Genomic DNA, 14,049 nt, shown 5'->3' with positions numbered 1-14,049 from the left:
GCGTTTATATGACCAAGTGCGATTTCGTCTTATTGAGCATAATCGGCTTAAGAACATGCATGTAAATGCACTCATTTCTAAGTGAGTAAACTATATATTCACAAGAAATTTATTTATAAAATAATCTTCATTCTGCTTTGAGATATGTCTGTGAATTAATCAGTTCTAATTACATTTAAATGTGCAGAAATTGTACACACAATTCCACTATTTTTTGCACAGACCAAACTGGCTGTGTACTTATTTTTCCCCACACTATGGCCTGATACTGATAAATATTGTCCCTCATAAACACAACATATACAATCAAACTTCAGTTGGAATCTTCCTGTAAAAGTCTCAAATCTTGGCTAAAATAAACTGCAGTGTGAACCTGATTTTATGCCGACAGACAAAAATCTGATTACACTAGACTAGGGTCCACCTATCGTGAAAAAAGTGGGTTGTAGACCTATGTGAATTTTCGGTAACTTTAAGTAGCTCCATCTTCAACCAATCAATGTGCATAGCTCATATTGACATTATTGACTTCTGATTAGCATCTTTAAATGAACTAATACCCTAAAGCCATGTCATGGAGAGACAGAAAATCAAATCTTTGGACATTTGGCTCATCTATCCCAGCTGATGTGTTGTCAGTTTAATGGATCTCCATTATGACAGACTTACACACAGTGTGAGTCCATGTGTAAGGAAACTATGTTATTTTAACGAGAGCTGATTTCCAGTCTTTAACTAACACACACTGTTTTATAAGTCTCGCAGCAGCACGTTCAAAGCAAGCATCCATGCCAACAACAGGATGTGTACTCTGTTATTTCCTTTCTGGCTTAGAAAACTTCCTCTATTAATCTATTACAAACCATTGCTAGGCAACCATAGCTATGACCCTTCACTGCACCTAATTGGCTGTGGCACTAACCCATGCATTGTGTGAAAAGTTTCTGCTTCATCAAGAGCGAGCAAATCAAATTCTAACTTGACTCATCTAACCACACAGGAAGCAAGTGAGAAGCAGAGAGACAGAGGTGCCCTCGACACCCTCCATGTCTTCTTTTCCTTGTTCGCGGGTGTTTTCCGCCCATCAGCATGTCTCTATCGTCTCTTTGACACGGTGGGCAGCTGAGGAAGGAGTTTTATGGTGTGTGACGTGTTCCAGCGCCCGCACAGCCCCTCCCCAACACTCACCCCCTACAAGCAGCTTTTGTCTGGGCTAAATGGGGTTGGATGCACCCCTTTAACTTTGGTTTCCATTCCCTATTGTCCTGCATTGATGGGGAGGCTAACTCCATCTGGGCTTGCTTCACATGGTGCCATGCTTTCAAAAGGCATATGCTCTCTGTGTGGAGAGGCACTTCACTCGCCAAAGAATGGACTACCAAAATAATGAAGAGGAATATCACTCTATTCAAGACCACATTATGCAGCTCTTACTTATCTCAGAAGAGTTGTTTTATGTGTAGTCAAGGGTGCAGAAGTGGTTGGACAAAACCCTGCTGCAGTGATGGAGGTTTAAAGCGTACTGGGTCTGTTCGCTTCTTGAACTGCGTAAATGCATGCGTCTATTATACATTTAAAACACAAAGCCCTCTCCCGGCGGATCACAGCGAGACACATTATGAACGTTATCTCTGAGAGCCGGGTCAGAGGTTTGGACCTGCAAAGAAAAGTTAGTTTTATTGAAATTCTCCACAATATTCTCACACTTTATTGACATTCTTCATATGACCATAGGTCATTCGGTCAAGTTTGTAAGAGATTTTTGCAAGGTTTTTGGAAGTCATTTAATGGAATAGTAGGGTACTATTTAGGGATTTGCATGCATTTGTCTTGTAGGTTGTCATTTTCATATTCCTTTTGATTCTAAATCTGAATGATTTCTGAACTATCCAGATTTTAATCATGGGTCCAGAGCTTCATTAAGAATCATTATCTCTCCCTCCCTATCCTTGCAGGGCAGCTCATTCTAATAAAGGGGCAGTTTTAACAGCCTCAGGCTTACGACACCCCCTGCGGGGATCTGCCTTGTCTCCTCTTAGCCCTCCCCTTCACTCTGCAGTGGGCGCTTAGACGGCCGTCCGAAGCCGTGGCTGTGCTGGGCAGCCGGTGTCACAGGGGTATTTAAAGGCTCTGAAAGGAGGCGCACTAGATCAAATGGGAGCGAGCAGAAGGGGGTCTCCCAGGAGGGGCAGAAGCCCTGCTCCATTTTATAGACTCCCCTGAAAGAAAGTGATTACAGATCATTATCCAATTGAATCTGATTGATGGGGAGAGGTCAAAGTAATATAGCTCATAGCCGAGCAGGGAGGGTCCCAGTGTGGAGGGGGTAAACGGGGGCACAATGGCCGGATTGTCACCCCAGGAGGATGATGGGAGGGGCGGGGGCTGTTGAACCTTCAGCAGCAGCAGCTCTAGAGCTACAACAAGTGTTGAGTGAGGCAGTGCTGTTAGCATAGCTTGAAATTAGCCTTGAGAGATAAGAGGCCAGTGTCTGTGAGCACGGATTGTAAGAGGACTCTCTGCAGTGGGGAATTTGTCCGACAAAACTGAGCAGATTTGTTGAGTTTTAGAGATAACTATCACTACAGAATAATGACATATAAGCAGGCCCACACAGCCTGCAAGTCATTTGAAAGTCATTCACACAGTTAAACAAATTCTGCATTAGGAATATTTAGGCTAATTCAATTATGCTTTAAGCTACTTTTAAGATTGTAGTTCACAAGTAACCTGACTTTAAATATTACACTTGGTGTTTCTTCAAAGTCAGTACATAAGCTGTGTAAAAAATAGAGCCTGTAGATAAGAAACAATTGCCAAACTTTAGCTAAAGTACAGTATTGCTACAGAGTTTTAACGCTTATTGCAAAAATCTGTATGAATAGTTCCATCTCTAATTCTAAAGAGCAAATTGTTCATAGAGTTCATAGCCATATATGTATAACAAATAAAACTAATATATAATTAAAAACTAATGTATTATTACTATTATAACATTTACTATTGTAATACTGTAAACAGTAAATCATTCAGCTAATGTACTATTGTACTATGCTACTTGGTAGAATAATTTTTCTTCTGATTATTATTAATAATAATTGCAATAAATAAAAATATTACATTGCAATGAGGCTTTCTTTGCCCTGTGTTACAGTGATTTTACCACATTCGAGGATTTAGTATTGTGTTGCGTCTATGAGAGAGACGCCAATCAATGCTAACAGATACATTTGTGGGTAGTTGTGAGTAGCACATGTCTGCATCTATTGCCATTGGTTTCCATGTTTCAACTGACTAAATATTTTTAGTAAGTGTAGGTTGGATCATTTAAATAGTGTCATCACTGTAATCAAGTTATTCGGAGTGTGAATTTGCCTTTAGAATACCCCTTACCTGTGGTAATATATATATATATATATATATATATATATATATATATATATATATATATATATATATATATATAAACCAATGTAACATACAACCTTCCAAAGCTAGTAGTGATACTATTCATGAATAGTTCTCCGTGAAATAACAGTAATGTGTCATGATTTTTCTTCTTAAAGGAAGGACATTTCAAACTCTAAAGACACAGCATTGTGAATTCTAAAGACAAAGTAGGATGTGTACAAGAGCAGGTATTAAAATCACATGTCCTGTGGCTCAAAGCGATACAGACAGACTGAGATGAAGGGAGGGGCTGATACAGGCTGGGGCTGTTGGTCCTCATCGTGAGGAGCTTCCACAAGCTGAGATTCCCCTCAGGAGAGGTTAAAGACACTCTCTCTCATTCCAACCATTCCAAGACACCATCTAATTAATCTGCCCTGGTAATTAACAGTGGAAAATGCAACCAAACAAATCAAAGGTGTAACATAATGAGCAGACTGTGAAATAGATGATTGCTAACATTTTAAAGTATGTTGACCAATGTTTTCCCAGGAAATGTACTATTAATCAATTTCTTCATTACAGCACTTACAGAATTATATCAATATTCCTTAAACGTTTTATTGTTTTTGTTGGCAAAATCAAGCTACTCTTATTGTACCAATTTGGTTGAGGGGTTTAACAAAATTCTTGACCCCTTTTCACTGAAAAATGTACTGACAAGAACAAGCATTTTTTTTCCACAGTTTTCTCAGAATGTTGAGATTAAATATGCACCAGAATCAACCTACATTGTAGTCTGACTCAGAATCTACCAAGACTGGCAGTGACCAGCCAGAAGACCCAGCCAATGCTGTATTAATTTATACAGAACCAACTCATCACTACTGAATGTGTATTTTTATTTGTTTAACAACTTACAGTTTTACTACTAAATCAGTGCAGACAAGTTAAAGTCAAGCTAGAATGACAAAAAAAAAAGAAAAGAAAAGAAAGAAAGAAAGAAGGCAAAAAATCTGTGAGGTCTTTGTTTGAGTTGCATAAATGAGTTTTACCACAGTTGATTTGGCGTAGTTTGCTCTGTCATTCCTCAACTGAGACGTTTGACCTGTTTTTTTTCTTAAACATATAGCCTAAAAAAAATGTAAGAAGCCCTGGCCCATTACAAAACTGGACTATGCATTGTCCTAGCAGGAAATAACAGTCTATGTGCCAAAACAAGAGCAGTCTAGACCCTCAAACTGACTAAATACACCCTGATCCAACTACCCCCACTGCGCCACAACTGTGTCATCTAAAAGGAATCTCTCTAATGAATGAGACGCCTATTAAAAACCCGACAGATCTCAGGACCAAACTACAGCTTTCGTCCACACTTCCTGTCTGCGCAGGACTGATGCTGAGCAGACTAACCCAATGTCACAGCACTCAGTCTGGGAGATGATGCAGCTCAGTCTGGCAAAAGCTCTCCACACCCACCAGGCACTTTTTATTGATGAGCTCTAAAATCTCCAGATAATAACAGTGTGGATTCTTGTGTCTTTTATTAAATTCTTATTTTACGTGAAGGTTAGACATTAGAGCCACAAATTGAATGCTTTAACAGAAAGTGTGATCCAGATAAACATTTACAAACAGTCCGACTTTATCCAGAGTTAAAATGGACAGTGGGTGGTTTGTGGGTGTATTATTTGAGTCCAAGACTATAAAGACTGCAATTTAAGGATTATTGGAGTCCTAGGGAAAATAGGGGGTTAATGGTCATCCAATAGATCCCGGAAATCCTTCACTTGGACAAGAATTGATTACTATAATGGATCAGATGAAAAAATAAAAACACAAAAAATGCATGAGAATAATAATAGCTGGAACAACAAAGCAATAAATACTCCAGCATTCTACTAACAAAATGAGGTCTGTGTGGTTACGAGCAGTTTGTGGCAAGCAATTTCTTCCGTGTCACACTTACAGGATAATTGGAAATGGAGGGGCATTAACTCCGATGGGATTAGAGAGGGGAATTAAATATGTTAATCCCCAAAAAGGTAAATAGCCTTCGCAATACAATAACCAATTTCCAGGATCTTCCCCAAGGACATGCTTGCCTTTGAAGCAACATGGTCTCGAGTGTTGCAGAAAGTTCCCAAGGTCATCCCTATGGTGCAGACAGCCCTCGAACCCCTCGGCTGACTTCTAACCTGTTCTTCTATGCCTCTGTTTCTCACATCATTACTCGCCGCCTCTCCAGAGAGTGCTTACTGCCATGTGTTCATCTGCCTTCTAATTATATCAGCCAGCAGAATGGCATGGGTTTGAGACTTTACAATGTGCTGCCACAGCAACATGAGAATGCGACAGGCGTAGCCAGTGTGAATCAATGTGCACGTCTTTTTTTTGTTCCTGAAAGCAAAGTCCAAAACAATAATTGAAATGATGTTGTAAGGCTTGAAGCCACTCTGTAAGTGAAGGTTTTTATTTTTTTTATTTTTTATTTTTTTCATGGAAATTGCATTAAACAATGTTTTGAACAGACATAAAAGAATAGTGTCGAAGTCTGATGTAAATAAAATTGGCCAAAAGTGCTTGTGAATCAATTGCACAGAGAAGCACTTCAATTGCCTTACAGAGATCAAAGTGCATCTTGTATACAATTAGTTTACTACAGTTTTAACCATAACTAATCCATTACGAAAAAAAAGCCATACGTCAATAATGCTGTGACTTGAAGATCCTTTTCTCTTTTTTATGTTGTGTGACTAAAGATGAATGTCTCTGCAAATAAAAAACGAGTAATGCTGAAGAAAAGTCAGTCGCAGAAGAATGTTGTCCATGAAGAATTCCAGTCAAATTCAATAAAGTCTGTCCTGCAAACCTACGATTTGTAATGGATATTTTCTTGGATGTTCTGTGAGGCAGAGCTACCACAAACTCTTTATAACAGAAGAGAAAAAATAAATAAATGAATAAATAAAAACCTCACTATACAATTCAACGAATTTAAAACATAATCTAACAGATGAAAAAAAAAAGAAGACGAAGAAGAAGAAGGTCTCATAACACCAACACAGCATAGCTCTGTTCCAAACCCTATTTAGCTGCTTTGATGTGTACTGTCTACATATAGGCAGCATCCAAAATGAAATGAAAGCTAAGAAGCTGATTTGAAACGCTCTGCATATAGGCAACTCTGCATGCCACATAAAAAGTGCTCAACACGTGAACGGGACACTTGACTGACATTTGGTTTCAATACAGTGGGGGCGACGGCCTATTGCAAAGCTAGCATCATGATACTCTGATAAAGATAAATAAGAACTCTAATATCTAAAGATCTAATACATAAAAAAAAAAATAATATACAGTTTAATTTATTTTCTAGAAATGTGTTATTATAATTAAAAAAAAATTCACCATTTACCACAATGCACTGGATGACGAGTAATGCTAAGTTAGATCATGAAAGTGCGTCTTAATTTTACGCATAGACAGAGAAAGTGTTTATTTCAATGAATATAAAAGAAAGTGGTTACAGTTTTCAGTATGGTCTTCTTTTACAGTTCTTTGACACATTAATTTACAGTAATTAATTTACAGTGATCACTATATTTTTTTTTTTTTTACAATGTTTATTAGTCTGTTAATGTTAGTTAATAAAATAATAAAACTATTCTTTTTTAAAATAATATTAACAGATAAAACTTTTATTTTAATAAAGTATTAGTAAATGTTAAAGTTAGCATTACGTAAGATTAAATGCTTTAGAAGGACTTTTATTTCATGTCTCCCTTCATTATCTTCTAATGCGACCATGCCCACACGCTGAACGCGCTTTTCAGATTATAATGTTTCAGTGTAATGTTTCAGTGCCGGAAACCTTGTTGAAAAGTGTTATCCAACTAGTTTGAGATAACTCATTAAAATAAATAAATAAAAACCACTGTATTCCACTGGGACAGATCCATGATTTAGCTAAATATACAGAAAAAAAAAACATATAAAATCGACAGATGCATCAAAATGTAAAGCATATAGTCCTTATCAATGAATGCACCAAACAGTTCAAAGTGTCAACAACGAATGTGAGGCGATGAAATAAAATGGTTTCTTATCCTTGCAAGTAAAAAAAAAAAAAAAAAAGATTTCTGTTATCAGGAACACTGCATTTACTAATAATCATCATATCAGTAAAGTCAGGACAGAAATGATCAGTGAAATAATGACAGAAGCAGAGCCATTTCACTCTGAGCTTTTGCCAAACACTCCAGGCCACTTTTATCCAGTTCTGGCCCCCTTTCCTTTCCAAATTTGTGGCGCATTACCAAGTTTTATTAGTTTTGCTGAAACGCAGCTGAGATATATGTGGCAGAAGACAGTAATGACAGGAAATGAGGATGGGGTAAATAAAGCCCAGCAACACTGCTGGAGGTCCCGACAGGAAGTTAACTGGTATGACAGACGGAGGAAACCATTATGAGCTAGTTTAATTGTTTCTGACCCAGAGAACATCATTATATCTGCCTAACGTGAACAACATATCACCTACAACAAAAAAAGACAACGACTTTAAACACCTCTTCTTCCAATTAGTATAACTGCCAAGCAACACACACGCATACACACATAACCTCTGCTCCCATGATGCCCTGTTAGCAGTTGAAATCATCCCTTCATTACGAGACCTGAGTTTGATGATACACTCACACCCACATGATTAAAGCCAGCGATGGGTTTTTGGTTTAAGCATGTGCAGTGTTAACATCGTCGGGCTCTGATAAACGAGTATCTGAGGATAGTGACATGCTAATCGCCACGGGCAGGGAAAGAGAGAGCGGCTCCAAGCGCTAATTTTATTCATTTGCCCGTGTAGCTGTATAATTGTTTCTGTCATCCACTGAGGGCAGCCTAACGGATTTCACACCCCCAAAACAGTTACCACGGTTTTCGCTCAGATTTCTCAGAAGGCGATCATGAAAGGTGATATTATTTATCACCTGGTGTAATATCCTCTAGTGTGCAAATTGATTCACACCCCCTGCTCTTCCTCCGCAGTGTCATTTCCATACGAGATTCCACTTCAGATGAACTGAATTTGAACATTTCTGATTCATCTCGATCCAAACGGTTGGACACTCTGTATAACAAAGGCTTGCATGAGGTCTCATCATCCTCTTGGACATTTATCTATATTTAATCTTAAATTGTATGTTGATGTATGTTGAGTTGACATCAAGGATAAAGTAATAATTGCTACTCAAGTAAATTTGCTGCAGGTGATGCCAGAGTCACTTCTGTATCAGCAAATTATGTTTTATTTGCAACAGTATTGCAACAAGGAGAAACTGTTAAATTAACTGTTAGTAAAGCAATTTTGCATAACCATGACATCAGTTAAATATTTTGAGCCACTAACCATGTGCTGTTATTTGCAACACTGTGCCACAGCTGTGCAATTCATTTATCAGTGCTAAAAAGTAAATAACCTAAAATTGCCTCTTTTTGCTAATTTGCAGTTGAATTTGAGGAATGTTTGTTATAAAAATAAAAAATAGGTCAGTTTGTATGTGTGTGTGTGTGTGTGTTTTGACAGTGGGCTGTGGTTAGGTTGTCCTATTATATTCCATATTGGCACTGCAGTGCAGGCCTGAGTGAACTAATGTCACTCAATACGGAGAGTTTTGTTCACTTGCGGGAGGACGACAGAGCTTGGATCTTGAAATTGACCAGATTAAGCTTGATGAAACGCAGAAATAGAGGGTTTTTTTTTTTTTTTTTTTTAAAGCACAAAGTAAGGGGAAAGACAGAATGAGAAATCTGACAAAAAAAAAAAAAATACCTTGTTAAGAAGAGGATAGAGGTTGCTTTAGAGAGAGAGAAAAAAAAACTTTTTTATATATAGGCTAATACATAATTTCATTTTCTACCTTTTCTCATGCTAGTGAAGCACTGAAGCATGGATTATTATAGAACACACAGTTATAACTGTAAATTATGAACCAATGAGTCAATTTTGACATTTATATATATATATATATATATATATATATATATATATATATATATATATATATATATATATATATATATATATATATATATAAATGCGACCAAACAATCCATATTAAAGTGCATTCTATTTCCCAGTGCTGCATGCTCAGTGTTACCACTAGGAGCACTAGAGCAGACATTAGCGTAAATTGTCTTCCCTCTATGGTCAGTCAACTACACTCTAGACAGAATATTGTGGTTATGGGCTGGTCTATTTTGCATTGTGCCCATGAATAACAAAAACAACAATAACAAACACTAGACAGAATGCAGGGTGTTGGGATACATTTTTAAAAGTTGAACTATAGTTCTAGCTTGAAACAACCTCTTAAAAATATGTTCTGTGCAATAAATTGAAAAACAGTCAATGACGCATTCTTGTGCAATGTGCGCAGATGGGAAGCATGAATGTTTCTCGTGTGACACCCCCAAGTATGCACATGTGCCACACTGCAGCCGTGAGATGTGTCATGACAAAATTAGAATACTTTCATTAGAATCAATGATGCTCACATACTTGCAGTGTAGACACGTGTGTTAAAAGAAGTTTGTCTTGTTAAAGTTGTGTGCAGCCTTTAGAAAGAGAGAGATTAAGAGAGAAGAGCTATTCAGAATTGCATACTACCATACTACTCTTATTCCTCATTTCACAAAAATATGCAGTATACATCACAGCACTCTGCAGAATAGTGTCCAACAATGCAATGCACTTTTCTGATTTGATCTGTGAGAAGTTACAATACTTTTACACAAAATAGGATAGAATGCAAAATATATATTTTTTTGCATCATTTTACATATTCATTTCTAATTCCTAAATATTGGTATTATTTGTAGTCGCTCATGTAGTCAGCTTATTCTGCAGATTGTTTGTTGCACAAAGTGTAGTTTAATCAAAGTTTGTATATATATATATATATATATATATATATATATATATATATGGCGAAAAAAGCAACTTGAACTTGACCTTTTTACCTTTTTTGTGAATTAAACATGATCATGTGATGACAATGTATGGTTTAAAACTGTGGAATAATGTTTGCAGTATTGTGTGTATACCGTGCAGTGTTTTTGATAACTGAGCTAACATAGCCACATTAAGATAATTGATAATTATCAATTGTTGTAGATAATTGTTATTAATCCAATTATCAATATACTCTGTTACATTTATTTTGTTAATGACATGGCATATTTTTTTATTTATATTATTTTTTTCTCTAATGTCTGTATATATATAATGGAACTAATGCCTTGGTATAGCTTTTCATAAAGCTTTTTTTAAGCTACTTGAGTCTGAATCAGAGAGAGCTGGAATGGGTGGGGGGGGGGTCAGTATGGAATGAATGGAATGGGGCAGTGAGCAGTCATGCATGCGGTTGTCTCTCTCTCCGTCTCTCTCTCTGGTTCTCTTGTGAGCGGGCCGAGGACACTTACCCGGGCCGGCAGAGCTCAGAGGCAGCGCAGCGTGAAATCAGAGAGAAGAGCCGCTGAAGCAGAAAGAGCTTGAGAGCGGAGCATTACAGAGCACACTGCTGACTTATCCCCTTAAACACACACACACACACACACATGCTCGGCTAGTACTAGACAGGATATGGTGTGCAGTGGGCCGCTCTTATCCAGTTCAAGGGGAACCTTCACAAAACTGCACACTAGGAAGTAGACCTTTGCATCTTAAACTTATAAAGACAATTATGCGCTTTATAGCCTGTAGCTGCTCAGTCTTCACATTTCCTGTTATTTCAATACGGACCTTTTTTTTTTTTAAAGACAACAGTCCTGTATAAGCCAAGACATGACAGATTCTGTCTGTGCTGCTTACTAAAACAAATGAAATCAAAACAAACCATTTTGGGAAGCATTTGTAGTTCCTGTCACCCATGCATCATACTGTACCAGACGTTGCAGCTCTCAAATCAACTTTTAAATCATGAGTAGTCACATGTGTGCAGACATTTATTCATTATTATTTGATAAAGATTAGATTAAAACTGATATGAGGGAAAAAAGTATACTATATGGTTAAAATAGTTTTATAGTAAAACAGTTTATTTGCATTGGTCCTGACAACTGAATTTAAATAGTTTAAACTTTAGGTTGAAAAAAGCTGCAAACATAATATACGTGTGTATATATATATATATATATATATATATATATATATATATATATATATATATATATATATATATATATATATTTTTTTTTTTTTTTTTTTTTTTTTTTTTTTTATCAGCATGCTGTTTGAAATAGCTTCATAAAGTGTTCTGTCAACTTGTTATAGCATTTCTTTTCAACTACCCACCTAGGGAAAAATGCACTTATGAACATTTATGGGAAAATTATTTTATAGGGAGCACATGCAGTGTTTTGTTGTGGTTTATTTTATATACATTCTGCATATAACGAATGTCTAGAGAGCAGTCTGTCATATTGAAATCTGTGCTCTTACAACCCACCATCTGCCACAGAGTCAAACGCTGACCTCCCCCCGTCGCCTCTATCTGCACACGATGACTTCACACTGTTCAAAACTCATAACAAATACACACACGTCTCAGCATCTGTCACGCATATTTCATATGATTTTACATATTTGTTTCTAAGTCCTAAATATTCCTATTTTCACATAGTCTTGCTGACTTTTTCACCGGCGTCGTTTCTGCTTAGTGATTATCTGCTGTAAATGATGTTCACTTTCATCTGTGGATCAGTAACAGAATGAAGAAATATGTTTTTTTTTTTTTTTTTTTTACAAACTAGTTTTGCAAAAGAAAAAAGGGAAATACTTAGAAAAGTTGGAACCTCTTACAGAGACTATTATTAGGGCTGGGTTTTGTCCAGTTTAAAAAAGGCATTAAAGGGAAGTGCTGTTCTGTGAAGCTTTTGCATCTATATTAATTAATTATAAAAAAAAAAAAAATATATATATATATATATATATATATATATAAATTAAAAAAAAAGATTATGTTTACATTTACATCTTTATTTGCAGATTTCTTTATTATTATTATTATTATTATTATTTTATATATATAAAGACACTTTTCAAGAGAATTTTACAAATTTTTACACATTTTTAAAGGTCTTGGTTTCAAACCTCATCAAAACAGCTTCACACAAGACACATGAAACCTGCCATATTGACACTGTGAATACAGAGTATTTGTATCAGTGTTAATCACTCTTAATATGACTGAATGGGCTTCGATCCCACTTTGATTAAAATAAACAGTGAGTTAAGCCTGTCTGAAACATTCAAAGTGCGTTTGACCCTCAGCTTCCTCTGCCACTCATACACTGTGAAATACTGCCATCTATTGGGGCTTCATTAGGCCAACACACACACACACACACACATACATTGTTCAGCAGGACTCCAACAAGGGTTTTACATTAATATTCGGTCACAATTGAAAATTTGATCACAATTTGAAAAGTTGAGTGTTACAGATAGCATATGAAATGGCTCGGTCTCGCTCATGAGGGTGAATCAAATGAAAAATTCATTTTTTTTAGGGCTGAATTTTGTACATGTTTTCGGTATGTGCATGTTGTTATTTTCCTTATCCAGTAGGTAAGATTCCCCATCAAGACCATTCATTTCATTCATTTATTTTCATTAGTTGCATGTTATTGCTGCAGAACCAGTGTGGTGTCTCTGCTCAGACACAGAACAACATATTCTGTGTCTTGATTTTAGTAAGGACACTGAAACCGGTCTGCGGACTACTGTTTGCATTTGAACATCCATTTGACGGTCCCCAGTGGATTCATTTGTTTCACATTGGGCCAATTACCTTACCCTTCAGATTTTTTTTTTTCTTCTTCTTTTTTTTTTTTCCTGTTGCAATTAAACAGATTTTTCCTGTTTATGCAACATGTTCTTAGGAAGAGGGTTACTTGCAGAGGTCAGACTTTTAATTAGCCACTATTTAAGACCAATAACAAAGTGATTATTTGCTAAATGACTCTTGAAAGCTGAGAGGCTTTGTGAAAAAAGTACAAGGCATATTAAAAATCCATTCTCCCCTTATCGCCATGTAAATTGTGCCCAAACTGTGCTGAAACCATAGATTAAATGAACCAGGTCTGCATTTGAAGTTACTGCAGAGCCTAAAAGTGTTCCCACTGACTTTGGAAATAAGATCTCGTCAGTTTCTCAGTTATGTCTCTTAGGCAGCAATGAGATTTAATAAAGAGGCTTCATTCTCAGTTTTCTCTTAAGAAAAAGTGATTTTAACAATGTATCACTCTATGCCCAGATTTCAAAAATCCCAAAGATTTATCATCAAATTCTTCCAAGAGCAACTAATTTGATGCTACTTCATGAATTTAATAATTAAAAAATAATGTTCCAAAAGGGGTGCCACAGAAAGAAAAAAAAAACATGTTGGGTTCCCAAAAGAGTATTCAGTGAACCAGCCTTGTAAAGTATGATACCTTGTGTATTAAAATCAGATTTTAAAAGTCATGTAGTATGTAGTTTACTCCAGCAAATCAACAAATGTAAATGTAAAACACATTGAGAAACTAAAGACACTTTTTCCAACTGTATATAAATATATATGCAACGTGTGAATTATACAGTGCATGGAAATCTAT

Source organism: Carassius gibelio, chromosome B24 (assembly GCF_023724105.1).
Source record: "Carassius gibelio isolate Cgi1373 ecotype wild population from Czech Republic chromosome B24, carGib1.2-hapl.c, whole genome shotgun sequence".
NCBI classification, from domain to species: Eukaryota; Metazoa; Chordata; class Actinopteri; order Cypriniformes; family Cyprinidae; genus Carassius; species Carassius gibelio.
This window is presented reverse-complemented; position numbering follows the sequence as displayed.